Source organism: Physeter macrocephalus, chromosome 15, assembly GCF_002837175.3.
Source record: "Physeter macrocephalus isolate SW-GA chromosome 15, ASM283717v5, whole genome shotgun sequence".
In the NCBI taxonomy this organism is placed as follows: domain Eukaryota; kingdom Metazoa; phylum Chordata; class Mammalia; order Artiodactyla; family Physeteridae; genus Physeter; species Physeter macrocephalus.
Window position 1 is genome coordinate 15,727,334 of NC_041228.1, and position 9,076 is coordinate 15,736,409.

The window sequence follows — 9,076 nt, forward strand, 5'->3', positions numbered from 1 at the left end:
CCTCCAGAATTGTGAGAAGTAAATTTCTGTTGCTTATAAGCCACCCAATCTATGGAATTTTCTTATAGCAGCTGGATCAGAGTAAGACACAAGTATTTGACAAAAACCTTGTTGAAGGGCCGAATTAAAGGGCACCGCCTTTGAATTCAGATAGACCTGGGTTTAAATCTTACTTATGCATCTGCTGGCAAGTGGCAAGTGACTTCACTTTTCTGAGGCTGTTTCTTCATTTATTTATTTATGTTTTAAATATGTTTTCCCTTCCATTCTTTATTTTTTTAAAGGTTTATTTTTTTATTATTATTTTTGGCCGTGTTGGGTCTTTGTTGCTGTGCGGGCTTTCTCTAGTTGCGGTGAGCAGGGGCTACTCTTTGTTGTGGTGCGCGGCCTTCTCATTGTGGTGGCTTCTCATTTTGCGGAGCACAGGCTCTAAGCGTGCGAGCTTCAGTAGCTGTGGCACGTGGGCTCAGTAATTGTGGCACACGGGCTCAGTAGTTGTGGCACACAGGCTTAGTTACTCCGCGGCATGTGGGATCTTCCCGGACCAGGGATCGAACCTGTGTCTCCTGCATTGGCAGGCGGATTCGTAACCACTGCACCACCAGGGAAGTCTCCTGTTTCTTCGTTTATAAATGGAAATAAAAGTACCTCATAGGGTGATGTGTTCTTGCAAAGACTAATGGATAAAGTGCCAATCAAACTGTTAACACTCAGTAAATGTTAGCTATTAGTGAAAAAAACAGTTAGCTATTTTATACAAAGACGTATATGCATAAAGATTTTCAAATTGTCAACACACAAAATTAATCAATAGTCAATCTAAGAAAGGAAGGAAAATTTTATTCGAGCCAACCTGAGGATTAGAACCCGGCAGTCTTTCAGAAAGCTCTGAGGACTGTTCTGCCCGTTAGACGTCAAAGCACACATATAAGTTTTTGAGACAAAGTGTTATACATCAAATGACATATTACTGACAGTTAGTGAGTCATAAGTCATCATGGCTGTTACACGATTAAGATAGGGAATTCCCTAGCAGTCCAGTGGTTAGGATTCCGTGCTTTCACTGCCGAGGGCCCGGGTTCGACCCCTGGTTTGGGAACTAAGACCCCACAAGCTATGCAGCGCAGCCAAAACAGAAAGATTAAGATGGACTGTTATCTCCTAAGGACGTCTGGTTAATGCAGATGCACAATACACACTAAAGGGGAGGGAGGAGGCCCAAAAGGGCAGAGAGAAATTTTACATTTAAATTCTCGTCTTGTCATAAAATATGAATTTTATTTTATCAAAGCTATATTTAGTGTTGAGAAACAAATAGGAAAATAGTCAAAAGATTATACTACATCACTAGCAGAATATTATTTAGTCATCAAAATGATAATTATGAAGACTTTGTAGAAAGAGGGAAAGCTTTTTTTATATAAAGTTAAATAAAAAGACCAGACAACAGTTTGATATGGACAAAAACTAGGAGATAGTAAAATACTTTTATTACCTCTTCAAAAAACATCCTCCCTCCCCCAAATCCTCCTCTAATTACTCTATTCCTTCCCAGAAAACAATCTACCCGTAAAGTTTTTAACTACAAAACCCACAGTTTTGTGATATTGTGACATAATAAGAAATATGTATCTGGTCTTTGTCCCCGGTTCCTGGCACAGAGCTTCTAAAACCCTTGTCATCTCCTGAGTGATGGGGAGGAGAGGAGCGTCTTTTGTTATTCATAAGCCCCTTTCTACCACCCCTGAATTCCTGATAAGGCGGTGACTCTTGGAGGTTGGGGGCTGGTACCAGAGGCACCAACACTGTGATTAGGGGGTTGGAACTTTCATCACCACCTCCCAACCTCCAGCGAGGGGAGAGAGACTGGGAATCAAGTGCAGTCACAAGGGCTGATGATTTAATCAATCATGCCTGCGTAATGGGACCTCCATAAAAACCCTACATGAAGGGGTTCAGAGAGTTTCCAGGTTGGTGAACACATCGAGGACCTGGGAGGCTGGTGTGCCCGGAGAAGGCAGGGAAGCTCCAGTACCTTCCCCGTGCCTTGTCCTATGCATCTCTTCCATTTGGATATTCCTGCGTTGTATCCTTTAATAAACCAGTAATAAGTTGTTTCCTGTTATGGGAACAGGCTCCGTGCCTTTGCAATGGCTCAAGGCCCTGGTTAATGTGCCTTTCACCAGATGTATCACCAGCTGAAGGCCTTTGAGAGTTCTTCCTGTGCTTTAATTCTAGTGGAATGTCTATGTCATCCGTGATGACTTTGGTCCAAGGTCAACTGACAAGAATCTGTATTTAAATACACGTCACAGCCTAACACTGACATTAGCTTGAGCAGCTTTTTCTTCGATTTAGAGGGAAGGCATTTCAGATCCTTGCAGGCCTTCCTCAAGGCATGTCTTGAATATCATTCACTGTTGTTCTGATTATGAATACAAATCATGAGTATATGAATATATATATTGAATGTATGTTATGAACAGCAATAATGATTGTTGGATTATTGTTATTCTGATGATTTTGGTTTGCAGAATTGTTAGTCAAGAGAAGTTTGATATTAAAGGGATTCTTTTTTCCCCAAATACTTCTACATAAACTCTGGTCCAGCCAGCCTGGTTTAATCATCTATGAAACACTGAGTGAGTCCCATGTGCTGGTCCTTTGTGTTGGCTACTAGAATAAAACCAGTACCTATGAGATGCTTTTGAGTTTATAATAAAAAGCCTTCATTATTTTCACAGAGGTACAGCAGAGTGGTTAAAAGATGGACTCAAGTCAGATAGACCTAGATTTGAATCACCACTTACAGTTATGTGACTTTGGATAAATTAATCTCTGTTACTGTAATAATAGTACCTGCCTATGGGGGTTAGTGTAACCAAGCAGGACTCTATGAAGCCTTCCCAGAATAGACCTCCACCCTTGTCCTCCGCCTACATTTTGTCTGTAGAAATACTTTAGTCAAAGAATAAATTTAATCAGAGAAGTGAGAAAATGCAGAAAGGAAAACAGTCAAGCAAGATAAAATAATAATACTTTAGCCATTAAACAAAGTCAAGGACCTTTAGTTCTTCCTCAAGGACTATAGATAATATTCTGAGCCATGGCCTTTGAGCTGTTTTGCAGGTACTGAAACCCCCAACCAGGTGGAAGAAGTTAACTGTATGCTGCCCAAGACACGTAGACCCCAGACCGGTTGGAACCAGAAGGTCGATGATGCTGACTCCTGATTACCTCACCACCAACCAATCAGAAAAATGTCCACGAGCTGACCACTCCCTGCTCCTTGAACACTGTAAAACTCACTACCCCCTCCAGGGTGGGACACACAGTTCTGAGGGCAATAGCCTGCTGTGGTCCCCTTTGCCTGAAAGCAATAAAGCTATTCTTTTCTGCTTCACCCAAAACTCTATCTCTGCGTTTCTAGTGGCACCGGTGAACAGAGGCCGAGTTTCGGCAACATTAGTGTGAACATTAAGAGAGATGGTGCCCAGGGACTTCCCTGGTGGCGGAGAGGTTAAGAATCCCCCTGCCAGTGCAGGGGACACGGGTTCGAGCCCTGGTCCGGGAAGATCCCACATGCCGCGGAGCGTCTAAGTGCATGCGCCACAATTACTGAGCCTGCGCTCTAGAGCCCTCGAGCCACAACTACCGAAGCCCACGCGCCTAGAGCCCGTGCTTCCCAACAAGAGAAGCCTGCGCACCGCACCGAAGAATAGCCCCCGCTCGCTGCAACTAGAAAAAGCCCATGTGCCGCAAACGAAGACCCAACGCAGCGAAAAATAAATAAATAAATTTATTTATTAAAAAAAAAAAAGAGAGAGAGAGAGATGATGCCAGAAAGCACAAGTACAGAGCTTGGTAAACAGCAGGCTCTCAATTAAAACAAACAACAACCTTGATGTAGGTGGCAGGTAATACTATTTTCCCATTTGGATGAGTCAGCTAACAGGCTAGTTACTTGCCCATGGTCACACAATCAGCAGAGGACAGAGGCAGGACTGGAATCCAGGTTGATTCCTTTACAGTGTGTAGAAGAAGGTTCTTTAGTACACACACACACACACACACACACACACACGTGCACTAATCAGAATAACAAATGGGAAATGCTTTATATGCTATTTACTAATCCTCTTGTTTCCCAGCCCGGTGTGCCAACATAAAAAAAAATTTCCCAGGCTTAGGACTACAAATATAGGACTGGTTCTGCCAGGCATAACAGAGATAAACTATTATTCTTGCCATAGCTTCTTCATCTGCAAGATGGGGCTAACAAAACCGCCTACTAGTTAACATAAAGATTAATTACATCTTTGCAATGTGCTTTGGATTTCTTGAAGATAGAAGGCACTAACGTGGCAGGCATCCCACTAGGATGGTGTTCCTATATAACTGTTGTGACAGAAAGATATTTAAATCATCAGTTCCCTGTCTGTCAGCATCACTCAGCAGCACAGTGCTGAGCTTATCACCAGGCAATAATGTGTTCTCCGTTGTTGGTCTCCCTCCAGTTTTTTTAAGTTCTTATTTTTAGAGAAACAATAGGAAATATATTTCAATTACAGGAGGACAGACATTGTTGAGGTTATCTTTTCTATTTCTCAATCTTTCTGAAGATGTTGACATTGAACATGTTCCTTTCTGAACAAACCTCCTTTCTACATATTTTTAAAGTTAACTTAAAAACACGTAGTACATATAATTGGGGTAAAATTTAAAAGGCACAAAAGGATATGCAATGAAACACCTCCTTCCCACTCCTGCCTCCCAGTCTCTGAGTTTCCCTTCGCAAAGGTAACCACTGTTTCAAGCAAATACTGTGTGCATATTTTTGTGTGTGCCTTCTGTACAATTCATCTGTGTAATGGCGTAGCATGTGTGTTGTACTATTACTCTTGTATTAATGCTGTATGTTATTAGAGATTATTCCATGTGGGGGGCATACAAAATTATTTTTTTCTAATAAAGTTTGTATAGTATTCAATTATATGGATAAAGTATAGTTTATTTAATCAGTTTCTTATTGACAGATATTCAGCTATTTCCAGTCTTTTGCTATTTCAGAAAATGCAGCAATGATTATCCCTGCGCATTAAAAAGAAAGTTTGAGTGTACCTAAAATTCAAATTCCTAGAAATGAATTTAAATATTGCCAAATTGCTTGCTGGAGGGGTACCAATATGTATTCTCATCAGTAATTCATGAGAGCGCCTGCTTCTCTCACACCTCCACATTTTTTCCTAGAACGTAGCCTGCTATCATTACCTGCATGTTTTTAAATGATGACTTGTGCTGATGACAGTAACACAGGAACTTTCTTACAAGCTAAGCGATTGAATTCTAGAGCAAGCTATCTGGAGCACTGGGGAAGTCCTCTATTTAAGATAGCTAAGAATTAAACACATTGGTGTTTTATGCCCAGAATAGTTTATCACAATATAGAGTGATTTTATAATAAAGAGAAACGGGAAAATCCTGAATGTCCATCTAGTCGGATGGTTCTCAAAGAATGGTCTGCAGGTAACTTGCATCAGAATCACATGGTGGGAGGGGGAAGGGCTTTTGAAAATGCCGATTTCTAGGACCATCTCAAACTTATGGAACTTGAAATCCCTGAGGGATGGGCCAAGTTCTCACTGGTGACCCTTATACTCACTCTCACTTGGAAACACTGTTCTGTCATTAAGGTAGGACAATTTGAAGGCAGACAAGCACTCTTACTGATTAACTTGTTTAAATTACAAAAGTCATAGATACATTTTCATTTTAAACATTTCAAAAGGAGAAATAAGCACAAAGATAATTGAAATAAGTATACTGCTTCAAGCACTAGACATGAATTTGTCTCATACATCTTCACAACAATCCTATGAATTACCTTCCGCCCACCCGTTTTACAGATGAAGAGACTGAGCTACAGAGAGATTTTTTTTTTTTTTTTTTTTTTTGGTACACGGGCCTCTCACTGTTGTGGCCTCTCCCTTTGCGGAGCACAGGCTCCGGACGCGCAGGCTCAGCGGCCATGGCTCACGGGCCCAGCCGCTCCGCGGCATGTGGGATCTTCCCGGACCGGGGCACGAACCCGTGTCCCCTGCATCGGCAGGCGGACTCTCAACCACTGCGCCACCGGGGAAGCCCCAGAGAGATTTTTATTTTATTTTTGGCCGCGTCATGCAGCATGCGGCATCTTAGTTCCTCATCCAGGGATCGAACCCATACACCCTGCAGTGGGGGGCGCGGAGTCTTAACCACTGGACCGCCAGGGAAGTCCTGAGGTTTCATTTTAAAAACATGATATTGCCAATAAGTGGCATAGCCACAATTTAAGCTTGTGTTTCTAAACCCTGAAGTTGAATTCCAGAGCACACACTCAGTGAATTCTAGAGCACAACCCAGAAATAAGTACTGACAAACACTGGATGTATGTTGTTTTATCCTTGTTTTTTTTTCTCACGCACCTTACTTATGATTTCATCAGAGAAACCTTATTTAGCCCTCCACCTAAGGTAGATAACCCATTTTTTTCTCACCGTACCTTGGATACAACGGGTAGTAGGTAAAAGAAAATGGGTGATGTAGAGAAGGAAACTTAGGCGAGATTTCTAAATATCTATTTATACAATGTACTAGCTTTTCTTTTATATCAAAATGATCTTATAAGGTTGTAAAAATTTACATTCCCACCAGCTTTGTACGGGTGAGACGTTTCTTCATATATTTACTATGCTTGATATTCTTTAGGTCCCCGAATATTGTATAGTCTCATTAGTCTATGGAATATTTAGTGCCTTTTTGTTCTGTAAAAAATGCTTTTGTTAATTAACATCAAGGACATGGTGCTACGAAATGTTCTCTAAAATAACAGATTGGCAGAAACTTTGCTGTTTGAAATCAGTGTGGATGGAACACCCCATTCTTGCTGAAGGACCTGAGGCATACGGGTCATTTTGACACAATTTTAAATCCAGGTGCAAAGCTTTAGATAAGGAGTTTTCAGACCCACATTCCACACTTATTTTTTTTTTAAAAAAAATCATAGGAGTACTGTATTTTTTTTAATTTTATTTTTATTTATTCTTTATTTTTGGCTTCTTTTGGGTCGTTGCTGCACGCGGGCTTTTCTCTGGTTGCGACGAGCAGGGGCTTCTCTTCGTTGTAGTGTGCAGGCTGCTCATTGCGGTGGCTTCTCTTGTTGTGCAGCACGGGCTCTAGGCACAAGGGATTCAGTGGTTGTGGCTCGCGGGCTTCAGTAGTTGTGGCTCGTGGGCCCTAGAGCGCAGGCTCAGTAGTGTGGCACTCGGGCTTAGTTGTTCCGCGGCATGTGGAATCTTCCGGGACCAGGGCTCGAACCTGTGTCTCCTGCATTGGCAGGTGGATTCTTAACCACTGCGCCACCAGGGAAGCCCCACACTTATCTTAATTTTGAGATTTCTAAGGAAAGAGGACCCTGGGTCTGCTTTTCATCTCAGGCTTAGGCCTGATGTTAACACTTTTACAGACAGCTCTGCTCTGTTTTGAGCCTATCAAATCACTGCTTCATTTAAATTATACCACAACTCAACCCTTCCTTATAATCCAATAATGACCCTATTCTCTTTAGTTTGGTGAGATGGTTCAGTTTCCTCTGGAGTTCAGCTTCCCTCCCATCAAGTTAAGAAATCTAACCTTCTGGACTATAGGTGTGTTCCTAGTGGTCTCTATTGGATGGCCTCATCAGTCTTAAACTGTAGGTCCTTATATGATCAGGCCAATCAAGATGACTGTTCTCTTGTCTCTGTACATCCCCTGCTGGACCAGTACGTACTTCACCTACACCCTACTCACATGACTGACCTTCCTACCCCATGACCCAGCTAGTGATTGTTCTAATCTTTAGATCAGAACATTTCCCCCAGGATAGTTTATCAAAGGGGTGGTGAGGGGCATGCTCCTCCAATAGTTTCCCTGGTAACCGATAACCCAGCCTGACATCAATTCCCCCTGTAAGTGGTAACCTCTCTCTCCCCCAGGTAGCAAAGACTGCTGCCATATCCTGCCCACTGTCTGCCACACATGGTGAGGTGTCGCTCCAGGACCTTGCTTCAGATGTGTAAGCTCCCCCTATCCATTAAACCTTTGATGTCTCTGTGGCTGACTCTGGGCTCTTTCTTTGGTCTTGAAGCTGGGCAAGTGCAGGGCTTGCAGGCCTGCAGGGTGCAGCCCGACAGTCCTATATCTAAAGAAAACAGGAAAAGTTCTACTCTGTATCCTTTGACAGATTCTTTTAAAAACAAGAGGGATTTTCATCTACTTGTAATTTAGGTCCTACCCAACAAACTAGATTAAGAGTCATGATCATTTCTGCTTTCAGTTCCTCCAAATCGCAAGCCAGTTGGAGTTGTTGACTGAAGAAAAACCACACAACCTAAAAGTTGTGAGCTAAATTTTATTCGAGGAATTTACTGAGGACTATAGCCCAGGACATAGCCTCTCAGATAGCTCTGAGGAACTGCTCCAAAGAGGTAAGGGAGAAGCCGAGATATATAGGAGTTTTTGCTGAAACAAACAAAAAAACCATATAGTCAAATATCAAAAGCTTACTGCTAATTGCAAAAAAGAGACATCTCAAGGTAATGATTTTAGTGCTTTTCTATGTATGGGAAGGTGCAATAATCTGGCTCATTGAAATTATTCCTTAGATATGCACCTTAACTATTTAGGGCCGGTATCCTGTTTTCCTCCACCCTGAATTCTCCTCAGGGCACACCATCTGGGTGGCTGCAGTGGCTAAGAGGCAACATTCCCTGTTTACTGGAATAGAAGTCAACATTCTTTGTTTACTGAAATGGCAGGCAACATTTTGTGTGTGCAGAGTGGCTGTTTTATCTGTGTGGAAAACTCCCCAGATGTGTGTGTGTGTGTGTGTGTGTGTGTGTGTGTGTGTGTGTGCTCAGCTCAAAGATCGCCTCCTCCAGCTTCTCCCTGACCTTTCTCATCGAAAGCGGCCATCTCTCCCCACACTTCTGCACTCCCACCCCATCACTCTATCCCCACTATCCTAACTTATCTTCCTTATTTTTCTTACCACTCT